This window comes from Chiloscyllium punctatum, chromosome 48 (genome assembly GCF_047496795.1).
Source record: "Chiloscyllium punctatum isolate Juve2018m chromosome 48, sChiPun1.3, whole genome shotgun sequence".
Classification (NCBI taxonomy): Eukaryota; Metazoa; Chordata; class Chondrichthyes; order Orectolobiformes; family Hemiscylliidae; genus Chiloscyllium; species Chiloscyllium punctatum.
In genome coordinates, this window is record NC_092786.1 from 7,198,104 (window position 1) to 7,222,004 (window position 23,901).

At 44.7% G+C, this 23,901-nt stretch overlaps 1 long non-coding RNA gene across 1 annotated transcript; it reads left to right on the top strand.

The window, feature by feature from the left end:
* The first annotated feature begins 1,207 nt into the window (after positions 1 to 1,207).
* LOC140469149 (uncharacterized) lies at positions 1,208 to 23,536 on the top strand. The gene is made up of 3 exons (XR_011955983.1): positions 1,208 to 1,312; positions 1,475 to 1,568; positions 22,860 to 23,536. It is a non-coding gene; the product is annotated as an uncharacterized lncRNA (long non-coding RNA).
* Positions 23,537 to 23,901: the final 365 nt, after the last annotated feature.

A 23,901-nucleotide genomic window follows, 5' to 3' on the forward strand; every position in this document is an offset into this window, starting at 1 on the left:
TTGCTGGTCCTTCATCAGCTGGTTGTGTGATTTTAAACTATGTCCCTCACTTTTGTAACTGAGAAATAGCAACAAAAGTCACGAAGCAGTGCGCAAGCTCCAGCCAACAGTTGGTATTGTGGACAATAAAGAAGGTTATCTCAGAGTACAGTGGGATATTGATCAGATGGGCCAATGGGCTGAGGACAGGCAGATAGGATTTAATTTAGGTAGATGAGGTGAGTATATCTCGTTGTCATCGACAGATTGGACCAAGAAGTGATTGATGTCAGCGGCGGAACAATGCATAGGCAGGGGAGGAGCTGGAGGACCGAGCGGAGCAGTTGGTCCTCCGGCCAATCAGTGAATGAGGGCGGGACTAGACTATACCACGTGATCATCCTCGCGGTGGGTGTGGGTGCGGATGTTCGGAATGTGTGTGTGCAGAGTGCTGTTGGTAAGGACAGAAATAAACAGCAGGAAGCGGGAGGGAAATGGTGTTGGTATGGTCTGAGAGGTTTTATAATCATTTGGTACACATCGGAAAATACAAATTTGAAACTTACAGTCCCGTTTTTGCAGCAAACGGGAAAATGCCTCGTTGAGTAATCGGCCCGAGTGAGCGCCGCCATCTTTATTCGGGGCAATGATTCACTGGACACGCGCGCGGCCGCCAGCTTTGTCGGGGGCAAAGTTCAGAGGGATTTATGTGCAACCTTCCCTGGTAAAAAGAGTCATAGGGCAGGATTTGCACAGAGCACATTCAAACCCAGAGAAATGGACTTTTTCTGGATTTTTTTCATCATTCATTTAAATGATTTGGACGTGAATAGAGGCCGTATAGTTCGTAAGTTTGCAGGTGACACCAAAATTGGCGGTACTGTGGGCAATGAAGAAGATTATCTCAGAGTATAGTGGGATATTGATCAGATGGGCCAATGGGCTGAGGAGTGGCAGATAGGAATTACTTTAGATAGATTAAACTAGGATATCTGGTTGGCATAGGTTGGACCGAAAAAGTCTGTTTCTGTGCTAGACATCTTCGTGGGATCATAAAAGTGAACTCTGCTCTGGGTTCTCCGATGTCCACTTGTTCATTATCTAGCTTCCTCAGTCTCTCATGGTTGTATTTTTGCTCTGTATAGTATTTTACTATTACTTTCACCGTTGTTTTGTAAATGAATTGAAAAATGTAGAGCTGGAAAAACACAGCAGGCCAGGCAGCATCCGAGGAGCAGGAGAATCGACGTTTCGGGCATAAGCCCTTCTTCAGGAATATAAATGAATTGTCCACTGCTGCCTGGCTCCTGACCATATGCTGTTCCATTATCAGGTTATTTTTTCCACAATATCTTTGACAGTCAGGAATTCTTTTTTTCCAATAAGTGAGTGCATTTTCCTTCAAATTCTGACAGTCAAATTCTGCACCATTTTCATTCCCTGTAATTCATATTGCACTCCATGAAACATCAACTGTGTATTTCTCCTTCCTCAGAAACCAGTGATCAATGCCAAAGCCTTGTTGCCTGTGGAGAGGGTGATGTTTGGCTTCTTTGTACTGCTGAAGTTTGTATGGTGAAGGTGGTTGGGTAAGTGACATTACAGATTATTCACTCAATGATATTGAAGAGTAGAAGATATCTGTACAAATCATCATGGTTTTAATTTCACAAAAATATTATTGAAAACTTTTGACATAAGGCTACAGATGGAGAATATTGTGTCCAGTGACCAAAACCATTGCCAAATAAGCAGTTTTTCAAGAATGCCTCAAAGGAAGAAGGGTTAGAGTGGGGATTCCAGACCATGTTCCCTTTGAGTCTATAGAAACAGTCACACAGGTGAACTCAAAAATAAACACATCATTTTGAGTCTGAACTAAAATGAGTTGTTATTGAGATATGAAGGGGTGTGTGGTGCAGGGAGATAGGAATGATTACAGCCAGGAATTAATTCAAAGGTGCAAAAGTAAATTGTTGTTGCTTATAAATGGGATTGATCAGCTCGTTTTGGTACAAGTGAGCACTTCGGCAGTAGAGTTTTCAATATTCTTGAGAATATCGGGAGGGTGAATGTGGGATGCTGGCCATTAATGGGTTTAGATAATGAAATCTAGAGTCAACAAAAAGAATGAATGAGAGTATCAGCAAATGAGCCGAGACTGTGGTGAGGTCAGGTGATAGCACTGAAGTCGAAATAGTGGACTTGGAGGGGGTCTGGCCTGTCATCCTCACCTCATTTAACTGTTTGCTAGTTTGTGAATCAAGTCTGTAACAAGCTCAGGAACTGAGTGGCCCTGGCAGAACCCAAACTGGGCATCGCTGAGCAGGTTATTGCTGAGCAGGTGCTTGACAGCACTGTCGATGAGACCTTCCATCACTTCACTGCTGAGCGAGTGTGGACTGATAGAGGGGAATTGGCTGAGTTGGATCTGCCCTGTGTTTTTGTGTTGAAACATCCCTGAGTAATGTTCCACAAAGTTGGTAGGTGCCAGTGCTGGAGAAGTACTTGCCTTGGTGGGCAGCAAGTTCTGAAGCACAGCCATCAGTACGGTTGCCAGAATATTGGCAGGGCCCATAGCCTTTACACTACTTATCCATTTCTTGATCTGATTTGAAATGATTCAATTTGAAATAAACCAAGTCGATTGATATCTGTGATGTCAGGGACCAATGGAGAAAGCTGATCCACTTGGCACTGCTGGCTGAAAATCGCTGCTAATGCTGTCCTCTTATCTGTTGAATGGATGTGTGAGACCCCTCCATCAGTAAGGGTGGGGATATCTGTGATGCTGTAATTGTCCATCACTACTCTTGACTAGGTGTGACAGAACTCAGATCTAATCCATTGTTTATGGGATCACTTAGTTCTATTTGGTGTTGCTTGGACGCTGCAACAGGTTTGTACCTCATTTTTAGCTTTGCCTGGTGCTGCTGGCATGCCCTCCTGCATTCACCATTGAACCAGTGTTGATTCCCCTGGTTTGATGTTAATGGTTGAATGGGGATATACTAGGCCATGAGATTTCAGATTGGGTTGGAGTACAGTTCTGCTGCTGTTGTTGGCCCACAGTGAGGCAGAAGTTGCAGGGTCAAGACGGCTGATTGTGTTGTTGTATTTGCTAGTGCATTCCTTTTAGATTAGATTACTTAGTGTGGAAACAGGCATTTCGGCCCAACAAGTCCACACTGACCCGCCGAAGTGCAACATTCCCCTACATCTACCCCTTCACCTAACACTACGGTGTATATAGCATGGCCAATTCACCTAACCTGCACGTTTTTGGACTGTGGGAGGAAACCGGAGCACCCAGAGAAAACCCACGCAGACACGGACACGAGGAGAATGTGCAAACTCCACACATTCAGTCGCCTGAGGCAGGAATTGAACCCGGGTCTGTGGCACTGTGAGGCAGCAGTGCTAACCACTGTGCCACCGTGCCGTCCTTTGTTGAGACTGTGCAGTGATGAATACAATGAGTGATTTGATGGGCCACTGTCGTGTTTCTTTCCCTCAAGGACATTGTCAATGGCAGGAAAAACATCCCCAATGGTTCCATGGCAAACAGTAGAGTCTTCATTCCAGTTTCTTTTTTTTCTTGACATCAGAGCAACCCTCTACCAATTTGGGATTCAAACCTGAACTTCAGTTGCATATTTTAATATTCTTGACAAATGATAAATGCGACAGGTTTGTTCACTTATTTTTAGAATCACTATCACAAGTTTTGTTTCTTATAATTTCGAAAACAATGTCCATTATCCAGTCTCCTCCATCCTCCCCTCCTACAACAAGAGTGAGGAGCACATGGGGTTTCTCTGTCAATAACATTGAGATAATCCAATCAACTGCCTCTGTATCTTCCCTCACTCTCCATTAGCCGACCGAGCCAAACTGCCTCACAAGGGTCCTCTTCATTTTAGTCCTAAACTTGCATTTCCTAGAGTCCCTTGTCAAGCCTTATTAGAGGTCATCTTGACCATTTACCCTAGTGTAGCTAAATCATGGACATTCCAAATCTCTCTCTCATCCCCCTGCATGTCACCACCACCCCTCCCCCCCCCACTCCCCTTGCCAATTCACATACATTGTTCCATGATCTGTCTGTCTTTTCTGGTTATGTCCTTCTCTCCCATTCTGATAAAAACTAATATTTGACCACACCGTCATTGGAAAATCCTGCTCCATCTCCACTCTCCCTTTCCTTTCTGAATTCCTTGTTTTTGGTGTCCCTCCAGGATCGATCCTTGGTCTGTCCTGTTTCTCACCTACATACTGCCAGGAGGTAACATCGCCCAAAAGCACTGTGTTAGGTTTCACATGTACACTGACAATGTCCAGCTCTCCCTCCCCATCATCCATCTCCATTACTCCACTGTTACTCAGTTATCAAACTGCTTACCACACTTCGATGAGCTGCAATTCACTCCAATGCAACACTGCAATAGCCTTCAGTTGCTATTCCAAATTCATTTCCCTTCCTGCTGTGTCCCTCCCTCTCACTGCGAAGTGTCTGAGGCAGAGCTACATTCTTCACAATATTGCTTTCATATCTGACCCCAAGGTGACCTTCTGATCAGACATCTAAACAATCACAAATACCAGGAATTCCAATCACTAAAATGTTGCTTGTCTCCTCCTCACCCAGCTCCATTGCTACTGAACACTAATCTGTGTCGGCGTTGCCTTTAACTTGACAAATCTGAAACAGAACCCTAGATTTCGCCACTGACCCAGAATCTGGTCAAGACTCACCCGTAATGTGACACATCCTCTCCGTATTTACCCTGTCAAACCTCAATAGAATCATGTATGTTTCAAAGAGATCACCTCTGATTCTTCCAAAGTCCAGTGAGTAGATTCCCAATTTGTTCAGCCTTTGCTTACAGGATAATCCCTTCAAAACAGGGATCATCCCAATGGATCTTCTCTGAAATGCCTCCAATAAACTGCTCTATTTCGTTAACTAAAGAAACCAAATCTGTTCACATTACTCCAGATGTGGTCTTACTCGCCATTTGTTTAGTTGCCCAAAGGTATACATTCCAAACTCTTATATTGCAATCTATTTGATATAAGGGACAACATTCCATTCCCTTTCCTGATTCTCTGTTGTAACTGTGTGCTAGCTTTCTGTGTTTCCTGCTCATTTTCCCCCCTGGTCCCTTTCTGGTGCAGCTTTCTACAGTTTATCCCAAGTTATACTCCATTTGCCAAATATTGCCCACTTTTCCTGTGAATATCTCTCTGTAAACTGTTTATAATCCTCTTGGAGCTTTCCTGTTATGCCTTTTCTAGGAGATTTCCCCCCTCATTATTCGAAACATTTACTGGGAGCACTGGGCAGTGGGAAGCATGCTCAGTTGCTATCTTTTCAGGGATACTCTGTTTAATGACTGGGAGGAGCTTGCAGCCCGTTGGTGAGAATGGAGACAACTTGCCCATCGAGTTGCATGAGCCTTTCACACCCCATGTCTTATTGATGAGACACAGCGGCAGCACGGAAGAAAGAAAAGGAAGCAAATCCTGTTCTCCATATCTGACTGAATCTTGGATCATTCTGTCCCATGTTCAGTCACTTGAAGTCCCAAGGGTGAAACTCACAGAAACCCACTTGGATTTGCCCCTGAATTGCCTGCTAACCTCCACCAGGGGTAATGTGTACGGTCCTCCTTGGCCAGGAGGAGGGGATTGTATGAGTTTCAAACTTGAACTGACAGTGACGGATTTTATAAACTTGTATTAGAGGTGGACATTCAGATGGTGATCTCAGTAATTGTAACGCCAAATTCTGACAGAATTACTCAATACATCAGGACCTGGATATTCATATTGAGTGAGAGTATTGTGTTCCAGATCAATACCATTTGCTGAATAAAAGTTCTCCTTTGAATCAAACCATCCTATCAAGAGATCTTCCCAAATCTTCAACATGTGTCCTGCCATCCTTGTATAATGAGCTGACGGGTGCAAGGTTTATTATTATAACGTGTAATTTTAGTAAACCGCTCTGTCACAGTTCCCCACATTTTCCTTTGCTACAAGGAGAATTCTCTCAGTTTTTCCAAACCCCTGATTCCACAATGTCTGTTTGATATCTATAAGGTACACATCAGGCTTGTGTTGGAACATTCTCCACTTGCCTGCATCAGTGCACCCCCCAACAATATTAAAGAAAGTGAACATCCTCCAGGGTAAAGCACTGTACCTGAGTGGTTTTCCATCCACCACCTTCAGCATTCCCTCTCCCCACCCCCGAGGGACAGTAACATTACTGTGTGAAAGATCAAGTTAGCATTGTCCTCCCAGACCACAGGACTACTCTGTCATTGGAGAGAGATGTCTGGTGGTGGTTAACCTGAAGGTTACCACAGCGCAGGCAAGGGGATAGGTTGAAAAGGAGAGTCCATTAATTGTGGATGGTTATTCTTGATGTGTATTAGCAGCACACATGTCACATGAGTAATTAATGTTAAAACAGCCCCACAAATTCTGCAACTAAAATCCCTCATTCCTTGAATCATCCTAGTAAATCTCCTGTGCCCTCATCTCATGGTCCCTGCCATCCTTCCCAATGTGTGGGCGATCTCTGGTTTGCACAGACCCAGCTGCTCTGTGCTCCTGTGGGTGATATCATAGAGCAACAGTTGCACTAAACCTCACTGTGTAGAATTGAGTGAGAGACAGAAATCCCGATGGCATTTCAGATATATTTAGGAACACACTTGCAATGGCAAGGCTGACAGGTCTATGGGCTCAGTGCTGGAAAATGGGATTAAAATAGTTAGCTGGGAGGTTTCTTTATAGCATAAACCCGATGGACCACAACACCTTTTCCTGTCACCACAGATGCATAATATAGGAATATGACAAGCCACAATAGAAACCAGGTCATAGAAGGTGATATTAGAATAGATGATACGTGATTGATTAATGTTTTTTGGAGGAAAATGTGTCAGAGGTTAAGCGGGACATTGTGGAGCTCTGGGTGCAGGAATCTGAAATAAAAATGGGTTATCCTGAAGGTTGGAATTAAAGAAAGGCACATCACAGAGATTTGAGAGGGTGAACAAGATTAGAGATAGGGAGGGTGTTGAGACTGGAGGAGATTAGAGATTGGAGGATGTTGCATAGATTGAGATGTCTTTGATCCAGAGATAGTGATAGTTCTGAGGCTAGAGAGGAATTATAGAGATAAGGATGAGTTGTTAGCTTTCACAACACTACCTCTTTACTGATAATGATTGTTTCTCTGTCATCAACTGTCATTGCCTCCATAGGCCTGCGACAATGAGAGTTCGCAGATAGTATGTTCCCGTTAAGGCCAAGGCCGGGAGGCGTCGAGAATACTGCATGGCCTGAGAAATTGAGGCTCTGGTCAAAAAAATTAAGAAAGGATATGGCAGGTACAGAACACTGGGTTTGAGTGAGTCCCTAGGGGACTATAAGGGCAGTAGGAATATACTCGTGGGAAACCAGGAGGCAGAGAAGGGGACATGAGATAGCTTTGGGAAATAGGTTGAAGGAGAATCCAAAGAGATTCTACAAATACACTGAAGACAAAAGAATAACTAGGCAGAGAATAGCGATCCTCAAAGATCAACAAGACTGTCCATGGAACGACAGGAGATGGGAGAGATTCTGTAAGTATTTCATGTCAGTTTTTACTGAAAGGGGATATGAAAGTTAGAGATGTTGGAGAAATAAAAAGTGATAACTTGGCAAGTGTACATATTATAGAGGAGGAGGTACTGGATGTCTTAAAATGCATAAAGGTGGATAAATCCCTGGAATCTGATCAGGTGTATCCCAGAACCTTGTGGGAAATTAGGGAAGCTTTTGCTGGGACCCTCGCTGCGATATTTGTATCATCGATTGCCACAGGTGAGGTGCTGGACGACTGGTGCCATTATTCAAGAAAGGTGGTATGGAAAAGCCAGGGAACTATAGACTGGTGAGCCTGAAGTCAGTGGCAGAGAAGTTGTTGGACGGGATTCTCAGGGACAGGATTTACATGTCATTGGAAAGGCAAGAAATTATTAGGGAGAGTCAGAATGGCTTTGTGCATTTAAATCCGTAACTTGGACTTGAGAAAGACACAAGGTTTCACATAACACACTGGTTAGCAGGTTCAATACCATAGCACTTTGGCGGAACTAGCTGTTTGGATACGGATTTGGCTGGAAGGTCAAACAGTCATAGATGGACAGCACAGAAACAGAGACCCGTCGGTCCAACCAGTACATGCTGATCAGATATCCCAATGCAATCTAGTGCCCCCTGTCCGCACCCAGCTCATATCCTTCCTATTCATATACACATGAAGATGCCTTTTAAATGTTGCAATCGTAATGGCCTCCACCACTTCCTCTGGCATCTCTTTCCATACACGTACCACCCTCTGTTTGAAAACGTTGCCTCTCAAATCTCTTTAAAGTCTTTCCCCTCATACCATAAACATATGTTCTCTAGTGCTGGGATCCCCCACGCCTGGGAAAAGACTTTGTCTATTTATCCTATCCATGCACCTCATGTTTTTATAAACATCGATAAGATCACCTCTCAGCCTCCAACGCTGCAGGGAAAACAGCCCCAATCTATTCAACCTCTATTCAATCCCCAGCCTAGCTGAAATCCTCCAACCCTGGCAACGTTCTTGTAAATCTTTACCGAACCCTTTCAAGTTTCACAACATCCTTCCAATAGGAGGGAGACCAGATTTGTACGCAACGTTCCAAAAGTGGCCTAACCAATGTCCTGTACAGCCACAACATGACCTCACAACTCCTGTACTCAATACTTTGTCCGATAAAGGAAAGCATACGAAATGCCACCTTCACTATCCTATCTGCCTGCACTCCAAGGTCTCTTTGTTCAGTAACACTCACCAGAACCTTACCATTAAGTGTATAAGTCCTGCTAAGATTTGAGTTTCCAAAATGCCAATCCTGAGCCCATTCACCCATCTGATCAAGATCCCATTGTACTATGAGGTAATATTTTTCACTGTTCACTACACCTCCAGTTTTGGTGTCATCTCACTAACTATACCTCCAATGTTCACATTCAAGTCATTGATATAAATGACGAAAGGTAGTGGATCCAGCATTGATCCTTGTAACACTCCACTAGTCACAGGGCTCCAGTCTGAAGAGCCAGTTCTGTATCCAAATGGGTAGTTCTCCCTGTATGCCATGAGCTCTAACCTTGCTGAGAAGTCAGTGTCATAGTGGAGGGTGCTTTTTTGTACTTGAAGCCTGTGATGAGCAATATGCTGTCAGGCTGGGTACTGGGTCCACTGCTTTTTGCCATTTATATAAATGATTACTATGTGAATATAGGAGCTATGGTTAGTAGGTTTACAATAGACACCAAAATTGGAGGTGCAGTGGACAGCAAAGTTACCTGAGAGTACAATGAGACTCCAATCAAATGGGCTGAGGAGTGGCAGATGCAGTTTAATTTAGATAAATGTGTGGTTCTGCATTTTGGAAAAGCAAATCAGGGCAGGACTTCTACACTTAATGGGAAGGTCGTGGCGAGTGATGCTGAACAAAGAGATCTTGGAGTGCAGGTTCATAGTTCCTTGAAAGTGGAATCATAGATAGGCAGTGTAGTGAAGAAGGTGATTGGTGTACTTGCCTTTATTGGTCAGTGCATTGAGTACAGGAGTTGTGACGTCATTTTTCAGCTGTACAGGACATTCATTCAGCCACTTCTGGAACTCTGCTTTCAGTCCTGGTCTCCCTGCTATTGGAATGATATTGTTAAACTTGAAAGGATTCAGAAATAATGCAAAGATGTTGCCAGGGTTGAGGGATTGAGCTATAGGGAGAGGCTGAATAGACTGATGCTGTTTTCACTGGAGAATCGGATGCTGAGAGGTGACCATAGAGGTTGATTAAAATCGTGAGGGACATGGATAGGGTAAACAGCCAGAGTCCTATTCCTGTTTAGGAGAGTCCAAAACTAGAAAGCACAGGTGTGAGGGAAAAGATTGAAAATGGATACTCGGGGTAAAGTTTCAAGATGAACGTGGTAAATGTATGGAATGAGCTGCCAGAGAAAGTGTGGAGGCTGGTACAGTTACAACATATAAAAGGCAACTCATTGGATATGTGATTGGGAAAGGTTTAGAAGGTTATGGGCCGAGATTAATTTAGGATCTCTGGTCGGCATGGACAAGTTGGACTGAAGGGTCTGTTTCTGTGCTGTACATCTCGATGACACTAATAAATTAAAATTAAGATAGGTTTCTCTTTTGTGGAGAGTTAGCAGAAGGCCAGACAATTCTCCTTGGAGCTGAGAAGGTTAAGCAGTGATTTCAACCAGGAGTTGATTTGTTTCCAGGGTACTTCATTTATAGAGAGACAGAGTGAGAAATTTTTAACATCACAATTTTTAGTAACTATTTTCAGGTAACTGGCAAATAATACAGGTTAAAAATGTGAAGATTATTTTACTCACTAAGTTCTGAGCATCTGGAACAGTTTGACCGACAGCTGGATGCAGATTCAGTAGTTATTGTCAAAACAAATTTGAAATTTTACTTTTTTAAGGAAGGATTTGGAGGGCTATGTCCAAATGGGAGGTGAGTTGGGATAGACTGGCACCATCTCCAGAGGGAGAGAGTACAGCCCCAATGGGCTGAATATCCCCCAGCCCCTGTGCTCTGTGATACTGACGCATTTACTGTGAATGATGAAGCTCATCACAGGGCAGAGCCGTAGAGATGTACAGCATGAAAATAAACCCTTACGTTAAACTGGTCCATGCTGACCAGATATCCCAACCTAATCTAATCCCATTTGCCAACACTTGGCACATATCACTCTACACTCTTCTTATTCATATACCCATCCAGATGCCAAATGGTATAATTGTACCACAATCTTCCACTTCCTGACAGAAGTTTCCATACACGCACCAACCTCAGTGGGAAAAAAAATGCCCCTCAGATCCATTTTAAATTCTTCCCCTCACATCTTAAACCTATGTCTTCTCATTCTGGACCCCCTGACCCCAGGGAAATGACCTTGTCTATTTATCCTACCATTGCCCCTCATGATTTTATAAACCTCTATGAGGTCACCCCTCAGCCTTTGATGCACCTGGGAGGATCCCACCACTCAGGTCACAATGGGGCCTGGCTGATTGACACAGCTTCAGACCAATAGGAGAGTTGGCATGATCCTCCAGCCAATGGGAGTGAATGAGGGGTGGGTCCAGCAGGCCAACACATGACCATCAGCTTTGCAGGCGCAGTGTCACTGTGAGGGGGGGGGGACTGAATGTGAAGGAGTGGGAGAGACAGCAGATACTGGGAGAGAGATGGAGTTATTGTGTCCTGGGAAGGTTGATAAACACTGTTTCAGTCTGCTGGACCTGAATTAGATACTCCGAGTAAAGTAGAACCAAAAGAACTTCGGATGCTGTAAATCACACACAACAACCAGAAGGTACTGGAAATGCTCAGCAGATCTGGCAGCATCTGTGAAAAGAAATCAGTTCGCATTTTCGATCCAGTGACTCTTCCTCAGGAACTGATGTTACTGAGAAAAAAATGTCCGTTTTTATGCAGAAGGTAGGGGTTAAGGAGTAAATGATAGGTGGGGATAGAGTCCAAAGAGAGAGATAGGAGCAGTTGGACAAAGGAGTGGATAACGATCTGACGGGGGAGGGTGAATAGCTGTTTATGGGGACTGTTAGTGGCTACCCATAATGTAGTGTGTAATGGCAGGCTACGTAATAACAAGGCCTGGTATGTGGGGTAGGGGGCAAAGACACTAGGACGTGGGAGAGTTCAGGACTTAAAATTATTGAATTTGATGTTGAAGCCAGAGGGTTGCAGGGTCCCCAAGTGGGAGATGAGGTGTTGTTCTTCCAGCTTGTGTTAAAGTGTGGCGCTTGAAAAGAACAGCAGGTCAGGCAGCATCCAAGGAGCAGGAGAATTGATGTACTGGGCATGTCAGCACTTCATCAGAAATGTGGGTGGTGGAATACATCTGAGAGATAAATAGGGAGGGGTATTTGGTGTTGGGGAGAAGGGAGCTAGGGAGGCAATAGGTGGTTGTAGATGGAGGGTAGAATGGACAATTGGAAAGGAAGATGGGCAGGTGGGACTGGTCAAGAGGGTTTTGCCGAGTTGGAGGGTTGGATCTGAGATAAGTTGGTTGAGGGAGATGCGGAAACCTTGATACCGTGTCGTTGAAAGTTCCCAAGGTGGAAGATGAGGTGTTCTTCCTCCAGGTGTCGGGTGGCTCGGATTTGTGGGATGGAGGACTTGCATGTCCTTGGCAGCGTGGTGGCGGAGGGGCTGTGGGTAGCCGAAATGGTCAGATACAGGGCAGTGGGGTTGGTTGGTGCATGTGTCCCAGAAATGTTCACTGAAATACTCCACAATTTGGCGTCCCGAGAGCAAGGGACACAATAGGTGAGGTGTGTGGGTGGGCAGGGAATTCTCTGCCGGATGTGGGAGGATAGGATCCAGTGGTGCCTTGGATGGAGGCGAGGGGAAGGTGTGGGCAAAGGTTTTCCACCTCTTGCAGTGGCAAGCGAAGGTGCCTGGAGTGGAGGGTGGGTCGTTGGGGACCGTGGATCTAACGTGGAAGTCACAGAAGGTATGATCTCTGTGGAAATGAAAGGGGTGGGGAGGGAAATATATCTCAGGTGGTTGGATCTGATGGTGGAAATAGCAGAGGATGATGTGTTGTAACTGGGTGGAGGTGAGGATGGTGGAATTCCATCTTTGTTGCATTTGAAGGGGTGGGTTCAAGGGCAGTAGTGTGGGAAGTGGAGGAGATACACTGGAGGGCATTGTTGACCGCATGGGAGGGGACATTGCAGTTCTTGAAATAGGAAGCCATTTGATATGTTCTGAAGTGTTCTTCCAGCTTGCATCAAACTTCACTGGAACACTGCAGTAAGCATGAGACAGAGATGTTGGACAGGGAACAGTCTTGTGTGTTAAAGTGCAGGCAACTGGAAGCTCAGGGTCTTTTTTGCAGGCACAATGAAGATCATCAGCCGCCATTTCCACCACCGCCACTGAGATGCTAAAATGTTCCTGTCTCCTACATTAACAGCTTTCCAACTTCCCACTCCTTTATGTTTCCAAATGTTCCTGTGTCTCTTTGGGCTCTCTCCCCACCTATTAGTTACTCTTTAACCCCTATCTCTTGTAGTCCAAAGATCTGTCGGTTAGATGAATTGACTGGGATCTCAATAAACAAGTTTCTACAATCAGAGGAGTCATCAGGATCTGAATATCATTGGCATTTAACTGTGGAAGGAGAAAGATTTGTCTGTTCTGTCTGTGGGAAAATATCTTCAATATTTTTGTCAAGCCAAAAGCAGAAAGATGTTCAAGTCCATCGTTGGATCACCCTTGGGGTATGTGTTCAATTCTTGGCCCTGCAACTGTGGAAGGAGGTATTGGCCTGAGAGAGAGCACAGATTTATTCAAATTACACCTCGTCTTTTTGCAGGAACTGTCAGATTTAGTCTCAATCATCCACTTTATAATGTTAATCTGTAAACTCCCTACTTCCAATTCTGTGCAAGTTTCTCATTGAAATTCCTTGTGGACTCAAATAACCAGCACCATTTCAGGTGGAACGTTCCAGATTCTGTCAACTGTCTGTTCATTCAGAAACTGCTGAAGTCCATTTTGAATCTGGGGTTACAAAGGGCTGAATTGAAAGATGCAATGCTGGTCCTGAGCTCCCATAGAGATGCATTGTAACAGTACAGGAGGCTGAGGGAAGTGAAGGTGTGAGCAGACAATGAAAATGGCAGAGCTGCACCAAGAGTGCTGCTTGGCTCAATGAGAGTGTTTTGGAGTTTGGTGCAAGTAGTGAGGTGAGACAGGGAGAAGGTGAAGCTGAAACTCAGTTTTAGTTCAGGCCTTTCAGAAATTCACAGTCCCAATGGGAATAGCCAATTTGTAGGTGACACCTGCGGAGTATTTAAGTTTTTAAAGTCTGACATATCAGCTAAAGTAAAGATTTTTTTGATATTATAATGGCCATGTTTGAAGTGAAGGAAGGTTACTCACTCATTTAAATTCTCTTAATGGGAGTAACTAGATGATTGTAGAGAGATGTTGTGACAGTGCAACTCAGAGCCGTGGTGTGCTCCTCTTGCACAATGTGGGAAATAAGGGACGCTTCCAGTGTCTTCACGGGAAATCAGCAACAGCCCGGTTCATGACACCACAGAGATCTCTGCTGCACACAGCGGGAGGAAAGAGAGGAAACACTGCTGTAGTGAAGGGGATTCAATGGTCAGGGTTAGGGCGGGCACTGCTGTGGCCACAGACATGAATCCAGGATGGTACGTTACCTCCTGGAGCTAGGATCCGCGATATCATGGAGTGGCTGCAGGGCATTCTGGAGCTGGAGGTTTAACAGCCAATGGTGGTGGAACACACAGATACCAATGACATCGCTTAACAAAGGGATGAGGACCTGAAAGTTGGATACAAGGAGACCAGGGATGCATTAAAATGTAGCTCCTGAAATGTAATAACCCGAGAATTACACCCAGTGCCATGTGCTAGTGAGAGCATGAATAAGGGGGCAGATCAGTTGGATATGTGGCTGGGGAAATGGTGTACCAGAGAAAGGTTTCGATTCTTCAGGCACTGGGACTGTTTCTGGGTGGGACCTGTACCAGTCTGACCGGTTACCCCTGGGCAGAGCTGGGAGAAATATCCTGGTGGGGGCTTTTGCAGTTCCATTGGTGAGGTCGTAACTAGTCTGGCAGGGGGATGAGAACTAAAGTGTAGGCTTAGATGGGTCAGATTCAGGTCAGGGAGTGGGAGGTAGAATATTACTGAGGTTGTCAGCAGCTCAGAAAGCCAAAGGAAAGGAGGATTAAACAAGGATTGAGTACTTGTTCATCCATCAGTCCTGCCATCCCAGGAATCAGAGTCAACAAAACCTGGAGCTGTACAGCTCTCTGTCTCCAAGTGCTTCAGCAAAATGGTGGAAATCTGCAAAAAACCCAAAAAGCACTGGAGATCCTCAGCACGTCGAGAAGCATCTGAAATGGTGACAGATGCAGGAAACCTTACAGCCTTGAAGAAGTTGTGGGATGGCATTATACAGTGTCCACTGCTACAGGGAAAATATCCTCAGCCCCCCCCCCCCCCCCCCCCCCCCCCATGATTCAAATATTTCAATACTGGCAACACCCCTGTAAATCTTTTCTGAACTCTTCCAAGTTTCCCAACATGTTTCCTATCGCAGGGAGACTGGAATTGAAAGCAGTTTGGGCATTACAAAAATGGCCGAGCCAATAAACTGTACAGCCGAAACATGATCTCCCAACTCCTATCCTCAATGCACTGCCCAATAACAGCTAGCATACCAAACACCACCTTCACCGACCTATCTACCTTCAACCCCACTTTCAAGAGCTATCACACCACACTGCAAGGTCTATTTTTTTTTATTAGATTATTTTAGGTTAGATTACTTACAGTATGGAAACAGGCCCTTCGGCCCAACAAGTCCACACCGCCCCGCCGAAGTGCAACCCACCCATACCCCTACATCTACCCCTTACCTAACACTACGGGCAATTTAGCATGGCCAATTCACCTGACCAGCACATCTTTGGAGTGTGGGAGGAAACCAGAGCACCCGGAGGAAACCCACGCAGACACGGGGAGAATGTACAAACTCCACACAGAGAGTCACCTGAGGCAGGAATTGAACCCGGGTCTGTGGCTCTGTGAGGCAGCAGTGCTAACTTCCCAGGAACTTGTCATTATGGGGTTGAGTCCTATTCTGGTAATGTATGTCGGAAGTCGGGAGACTAGAATTGAATATCGTACTCTAAAACAGGCCTCACCAATACCTATACCGTCACAACATGACCTCCTACCCCCCTATACTCAGTCACAGAATCCCTAAAATGTGGAAACAGGCCATTCAGCCCATGAGACTATAATAACCATCGGAACAACATCCCACCTGAACCATGTAACCAAACATTTCCCACAGCTAATCCACCGAACCTGCACGATTTTGGATTGTTTGAGGAAATCAGAGCAACCAGAGGAAGCCCACAGATACACTTAGAGGAAGAATGTGCAAACACCACACAGAGTGGAATTGAATCCAGGTGCCTTTATTGATCAGTGCACAGACCAATAAAGGTCACTGTCCCAAATTCCACCTTCAGCACTTGATCTCCCTGAAACACTACTTTTCAGGAACTGTACAGTTGTTCTGAGCCCTTCAGAGGGATTGAAGGTGAGGAGGAGAAAACAGGAACAGGGTTGAGTTGTAGATCTATAAAATAAAATAACTGTCTGTCCCCTCCCTCCCCCTCTATGTTCCCCTGTGTTTCTCCTGCTCACTCTTCGCCCCCCTCCCCTGCTCTCTTTTCTCCGCACCCCAGCTATCTGTTCATCCACACTCTCTGTCCCCTCCCCCAGTTTTTGTTTCCCCCCCCGCTCTCTGTAACCCCCGTCCCCTGCCCCCTCCCCGCTCTCTGTCCCCGCCCTCCCCACTCTTCTGCCTGTCCCCTGGTGCCTGTCTCCCTCCTCTCTCCCCTCACCCGTTTCTGTGCTTTCCCTCTCTATCCCCATAACCCTCTCTTCACACACACGCTCTGCCCACATCTCTCTGCCTACCCTCCCCTCCGTGTCTACTAGTTCTGTACTCCCCAACAACAGGGAAACGACTGTCTATTTACACTACCCATGCCCTGCCTGATTTTATAAATCGCTATAAGGTCACCGCTCAGCCTCTGACATTCCAGGGAAAACACCCTATCCAACCCTGGCAACATCCTTGTAATTCTTTTCTGACCCCTTTCAAGTATGAAAACATTCTTCTGATAGGAAAGAGACTAGAATTGCGTGGAATATTCCAACAATTTCCTAATGAATGTCCCGTACAGCCGCAATATGATCTTCCAACCCCGATACTCAATGCTCTGACCAATAAAGGAAAGCAGACCAACTGCCTTCTTCACTATCCTATCTACCTGCGACTCTACTTTCAGGGAACTATGAATCTGCACTCCAAGATCTCTTTATTTTGGAACACTCCCCAGGAACTTACTATTAACTGTATAAGTCCTGCCAAGGTCTGCTTTTCTAAAATGCAGCACCTCACATTTTTCTAAACTGAACTCCTCAGCCCATTCACCATCTGATGCAGGTCCCCTTGCACTCTGAGGTTTTTTTTTTCACTGTCGACCACATCTCCAATTTTGGTGTCATCTGCAAACTTACTGACAATACCTCTTATGTTCAGATCCAAATCATTGATATAAATGACGAAATGTGCAGGATCCAGCACCAATCCTTGTAACACTCCACTGGTCACAGGCCTCCAGCCTGAAAAGCATCCCTATGGCACCACTCTGTCTTCTACCTTTGAGCCAGTTCTGTATTTAAATGGTTAGTTCTCGATGTATTCCATGAGATCTGATCTTGCTAACCAGTCTCCCATGAGGAACCTTGCAAACGCCTTACTGAAGTCCATGCAGATCATGTCCACTGCTCTGCCCTCATCAATCCTCTTTGTTACCTCTTCAGTAAACTTAGTCCAGTTCATGAGACATGATTTTCCACGCACAAAGCTGTTATGAATATCCAGGACTGAACTCTGTATATTAGGGTCTGCATAGGTGTTAATATTCTGTATAAAGTTCACGTACACCAGCTTTGTGTTAGTGACTGTGTCTTGAGTCTTGTTATTATCGCCAACACAGGTGAGTTCCTTTTGAAAGGAAGTCCATATATCCCTAAACCCTCCCACCTGCTCTGTCTCCTCCATCCCCACCATAGACAGAAAGTGGGAGGAGCTCATGGAGTTTCCATATGAGTGAGATTGAGAACATCTTCCCTTCTTTCCACTAGCTCACCAGGAAATGATGGTAGTGTCCTAACCTCTGGACAAGGAGAATCGGGTTTAGAGTTGAATGACAGCATCTTTGAAGAGGCAGATTGGAAAACGTGCCCAAGCCACCAGGCCATACTGTCTTCCAGCTGTCCCTGCCTGAGCCTCCAAACAGAACCATCCTGTTGTTTCTCTCCTGTCAGACTCTTCCCATTACTCAGTTTTTCCAGGATCCCCTCCTGCTGCTGCACTGATCCTGTCCCTCACTGACTTGCCCATCCCCCAATGTCCTCCACATTCGTTCATTGTTTAAAATCCCATTGTCCCAGTCCAGCCCCACCCCATCCACCCTATTGGGCAGCAGCTGCTGTCAATCACGCATGTTCCTGTGTGATCTGGAGCATGTGCTGTAGGAGGGGAGACCAGTGCACGGGTGCAGTGCTGGCCAATTGTTGGCGTATGTGCAGTATGGCTCAGTGCCAGGGAGGGAGGCTGTGGGATTGTGGGATTAATCTGTCATTGGCAGCTCCCTCTGAGAGCAGGACCCAGAGTAATGGCCCCTCTCCTGGTATCCTGACGAATTGTCAAAGTATCAATGGGGAGCACTTTTTAGAATGTTATCAGAACTCGTGTGAATATTCAGGAATATTATGGAAAAGGATAAGGATGGGCATGCAATTAGAGTGCTAATTTGGTTCATTTTTGTTCAACCAGATATGATTTGGCCAGTGTGTGCAGGATGGTTCTCATCAGAGGTGGGCTGGGGAAAATAAGTAAGAGGTTCCAGATTGTGTTTTTTCCACAATTTCGGTCTGACCAGGAAGGAAACCCTGGGAGGTGGGGGCAGGATTCTCCAACACCCAGGAGGCTCCGAGTCAGAATCATTGATTTGGTTCATAGCCTGTAGACAGGAGCTAGGAAATTGAATTCAAATAGAGGAGAGAGAGAGAGAGAAAACTGGGTGTGGAGGAAAGGAGTGAGAAGACTGGTTTGGATTTCAGTTAATGGAAGAAAGAAGTTGACACTGTCATTTAAAGCTTTGGGGGAACAAGGAAACTACAATTTAATATTGCAATTATCTTACGTATCCTGTATTAACAGTGGTGACTTGTTTTCTCTGTTGTTAGGTACTGAAAGGGTGAATTTGCGGTTGAGAAATTCAGATTGAACTTCATGTTCAGATCTGATATTCAGATCGGCACGAATCAAGTAAATATCATTAGCCATTTCATGTGGAAGGAAAGGTGCATTCTGTCCATGAGCAAATATTTCAAATATCAGTGTGACTGGAAAAGTCCATGTTAGTATGGTGAGTGTGGAGAGACAGTTCATTTGGTTGTAAAAGTCTGAAAAAAACATGGCACATTTCCCAGGAACAGTCAAGTCTCAGATTTATTTTGTATGAGGACAAGTTTTTAATTAATCATGCAACCAGAAAGACACAACGATACCTGTCTCATGGAAAAACCATGAAAATGGGAATTTTGTTAAGGAGTGAATTATTGATCATTGGCTTGTAATCCATTGGCGTTGTCACGTCGGTTCCAGCCTCATAGGGAAACCCTGGAAATGTGATGAATGCAGTGTAGGGTTCAGTTATTTAACTGTAAAAAGTGCAGAAGAAATTAAAAGGATGTTGCCCGGGCTCAGGGGTCTGAGTTATAGGGAAAGGTTGGACAAGCGTGGACATTTTTATTTAAAGCAGAGGAAACAGAGGGGGGATCTTTTATAGAAGTGTATAAGACCATGAGAGGCTTGGGTAAGGTGAATACATTCGGTCTTATTCCCAAGGCATCAAGGACTGGGGGCGTCAGCTTAAGGTTAGAGGAGAAAGAATACAAGGGAACCTGAGGGGCAACTGAGGGTGGTACATGCATGGAATGAGGTGCCAGTGGAAGTGGTTAGATGGGTACCTGAACAACATGTGAAAGGCATTTGGACAAATACATGGATAGCAAAGAGTCAGAAGCAGATGGGCCAAGTGCAGGGAAATGGGGTTAGCGTGGATGGACATTCTGGTCGACATGGTCCAGTTTGGGCCAAAGGGTCTGTCTCTGCAGTAGGACGCTATAATTTGAAGTACATTTGCTATTTCTCCCACTATCTCTGGTAGCACCCTGGGATGTATTCCATATGGGCAAGGAGATTTGTCTACCTTTACCTACATTAGCTTGCCCAGCTCTAACGGTTTTGTGATAATGGTTATTTCCTGGTACTCACCTTCGTTAGTCTCCTTATCAATTACTGGCATGTTCTTCATATCCTCCACTGTGAAGACTGACTGCTGTGTACTCATATTCCTGAACCCTGCTGGATAGGAATAAATAGGCACAGAACTCTGAGAGGTCTTATTTTAATCTTTATTGATGAGACATGGCAGTTACCTGGATAGTATACATGCAAAACACCTCCAGGCATTATCATGTAATTTTCCGATATGCGGCTCCCATTCTTTTACGTTGGTGACTTAAGGGTTTTTTTTATAGAAGCTGTCTATCAACATTATCTCCATGGGACTGGCAGTTTAAAACGTCTAGTTTAGTTCAGCACTTTGTGGTTAAACCACAAACCCCTCCCCCACGGCTCACTCAAGTACCTGGCAGACACTTCAGTTTCAGTGGGGTTGTCTGTCAAGATTCTGATGTGGAGGAGCCTGTGTTGGGGTGGGGTGGACAAAATTAAAAATCACACAACACCAAGTTGTAATCCAACAGGTTTATTTGGAAGTACAAGCTTTTGGATTGTGCTGTGAATTTTAATTTGATCAGGATTATCTCTATGTTATCAGTTGAGTGCTTCAACAATTACATAGGCCATATGTTCCCCACACAAGATGTTCCCCTCTCGCAGTGAAAACTGCTATTCTGACCATGGGGATAGCTACTCATCACTTTTCTCCCCAAATCCCATCTAGGTTTCTGTAGATCTTTGAAGATTTTCCAATCTCCTAGTTTCTCGCTGGTCTTTGCCAATTTGTATGCCTTCTATTTCAATTTGATAGACTACCTTATTTCCTTAGCTACCCATGGCAGATTACTCCTTTTCCTACAATCCTTCCTTTTCACTGATGTATACTTTTGCTGAGCACTTTGAATAATTGCTTTGATATTCCTCCACTGTCCATCAACTCTCCCACTGTAAAGTCTTTGCTTCCAGTCTACATTCGCCAACAATTGCCTCATCCTGTTGTAGTCTCCATTGTTTAACACAGGATCTTGGGATTGGATTTAATCTTCCCACTTTCCATCTGAATTCTAAATTCAACCAGAGTTATCACAAGTCTTTTATCAGATTATGAGGTGAGGTGATGTTTCCTGGGTGTTTGGGTTTTCATTGTCAGAGACCTTGGCTTTGTAATAAAGTACAGGATATATATTCACAACAGAGTATTCTGGACGGTGTAAATGTACAACGCAATCTAAAACCATAAATCACTGCCTCCCCTCAGTTTAAAATTGCAAAATCATTATCTCCTACACACTTCCTCACTATCTAAGTTTGGAATGCTAATCCATCTGACTATCCTGCTTTTACCGAAAATCTCCTTTGGTGAAGGTGGTGAGTTTTGGATTCAGCTTTCGAGTTATTACCGTAAGAAGATAAGCACTGGGCACAGGAGAGGCAATACAGCCCTTCGAACCAGCTCCACCATTTAATACAGTGATGATTGAGCTCACCTCGGTCTCAGCTGAATTTTCCCGCCTGCTCTTTCTCACATTCAATTCATTGCAAATTAAAAATCTGTATCTCTTCATTAAATTTGGTCATTGTCCTGGCATCTTCTACATTTTGAATAGGGAATTCGATAGATTCACAACACATCGCGACAGGTTCATTCTTCTTCATGAGAATAGAATAGAATCCCTACAGTGCAGAAACAGAGTATTCATCCATCGAGTCCACACCAACTTATGATGAGCATCCCATTCAGACCCACTCGTTCCCTGTAACATTCCATTTCCCATGGCTAATTGTCTAACCGGCACGTGCATGGACACTATCAGCAATTTAGCATGGGCAATCCACCTAACCTGCACATCTTTGGACTGTGTGAGGAAACTGGAGAACTGCACGAAACCGTGCAAACATGGGGAGAATGTGTAAACTCCACACAGTCGCCTAAGGTACCTGACGCTGTGAGGCAGCAGTGCTAGCCACGAAGCCACCTCTGCTTAAAACCTACTGCGCCTTATTAACCTCCCTATCCCCCAATTGGCTGAATCTATATTCCTTACGTCAGAAATCAGGTTGTCTAAGCGGATGTCTCAGTAAATCCCAGTGACGGCCCACATGTCCCGTGTGTCTGAATGGGGATCCGATACACAACATCCTCCACCCCACACTTTTCATTCACGTTCCAGAGACATGTCTCCAGTGGCTGCATGACGACTGCAACTCCCAAATTCCGAGGCAGGGACCGCGCATCTGTGGGGAAACCTGGCACTGCACATGTACAGAATGTGGGTGGGTTTTGGAGCGTGTGCTTTGGGGTAACTCCTGGGAAGTATTTCACACTGTGAATGTCTGGAACAGGAACGTATTTGCTTGTAGTATTGATCTGTTAGAGGGTCAAAGTGTCACCACACCCACATGGGACCAAGTTCCATTCCCAACTTGTCATAACACTGGAATCGACCAATGAGAAACAAAAAAGGATGTGACCCATTCTCCCAAACTGAAGGTTCCTCTTCTGTCCAGGATCTGCTATCTGCCTTTTTGTTTCCTTTTGTTTCATTTTGCTGTTACATTATTGACTTGCAGCAACTGAAGGGGAAGGAAATGAACCCAGAAAGGGTGCAGAGTCTAACCAGGGACAGGAAGTGGTGGCATAGATCTGTTTATCAACAACTCCATGAGAATGGGGAGGGTGTACATTAGGGGTAGCAGAGTCAGAATGGTTGGAGAGAGTAAGTGAACTGGAAGGTTACAGCTTTGGGGCAAGAAAGGGGAATAAGATATTCCAGCAAAACCAGGATTGTCTGCTCTGAATTTCTAATCTATACATATTCATTTATTCAGGGTGCTAGATGGTGAAGATTTGCAGACTGAAATCTCAAAATCATGTGCAGATTGTGATTAAGTTAACCAGCATTTGAAGAACCAAAGATCGAGAATCACTTCGCCAAAATCCTGCAACACTCTCCCTCCCAGCATTGTCGTTCTCTCTGCGCCAAATGGACGGTGAATGGTTCAAGACAGCAACTCACGACCATCTTCTCAAGGGTAACGAGAGATGGGGAATAAATGCTGGCTGAGCCAGTGATGCCCATATCCTGGAAACGGGTTCTATCTCTAGTTGCTGAAATCCAATTGATGTTACTGCAGGATGATGAGGGATACTGAGTACATCCTCCAGCAGGCAGCACCATCACATTACCCCCGCCTACACTCACACAGTAACACAGCAACATCACTAGAGCAAAAGGCAGTGAAACCAAAGGAGGACTTAGATATAGTTCTTTGAGGTAAAGTCATGAAAGGGGATTGGAACGCAGCAGGAACAGGAGACTTGAGCTGGTTGGTCAGCTGTCTCACACTGAATGGTGAGGCAGGATTGAAAGGCCGAATGGCCTCCTGCTGCTATCTCCCAGGTATGAAAAAACCATGAAGCCCGGGTAGAAAGAAGTGGACAGGGATTCTACAGGAGATTGCACCTCCACATCAGTTTTCAGTGAGGGATGGTTTGATGGATTTTATTTAAAAGAAGGTTAGTTAATTTGGTTCTAAAATATTATAGCTATTTATTCCACAATATATAAAACTGAAAGAAAAGTAATCAAACTATCTGAATATAACAGTTTTTAAAAAAAATTCAAACGCCCTGTTAAACAAAATCCTGTCTATTCCCGGACACCATCACTTTCCAGTAACTCAAACTCCAGGGAAATATTCCCTCTCTGTCTGAACCTTTGGTTTGATTTAACTACTTTTCAGTTCTTCTTCTCTGAGCTGTGAAGTGTCCTTTTCCCCACATTTCTCCTACCCAGACATGTTATCACACACAACTGAGCAACCTTCCCACCATAAAAATACTCATTCCACCATTTTGGGTTTTGTTAAT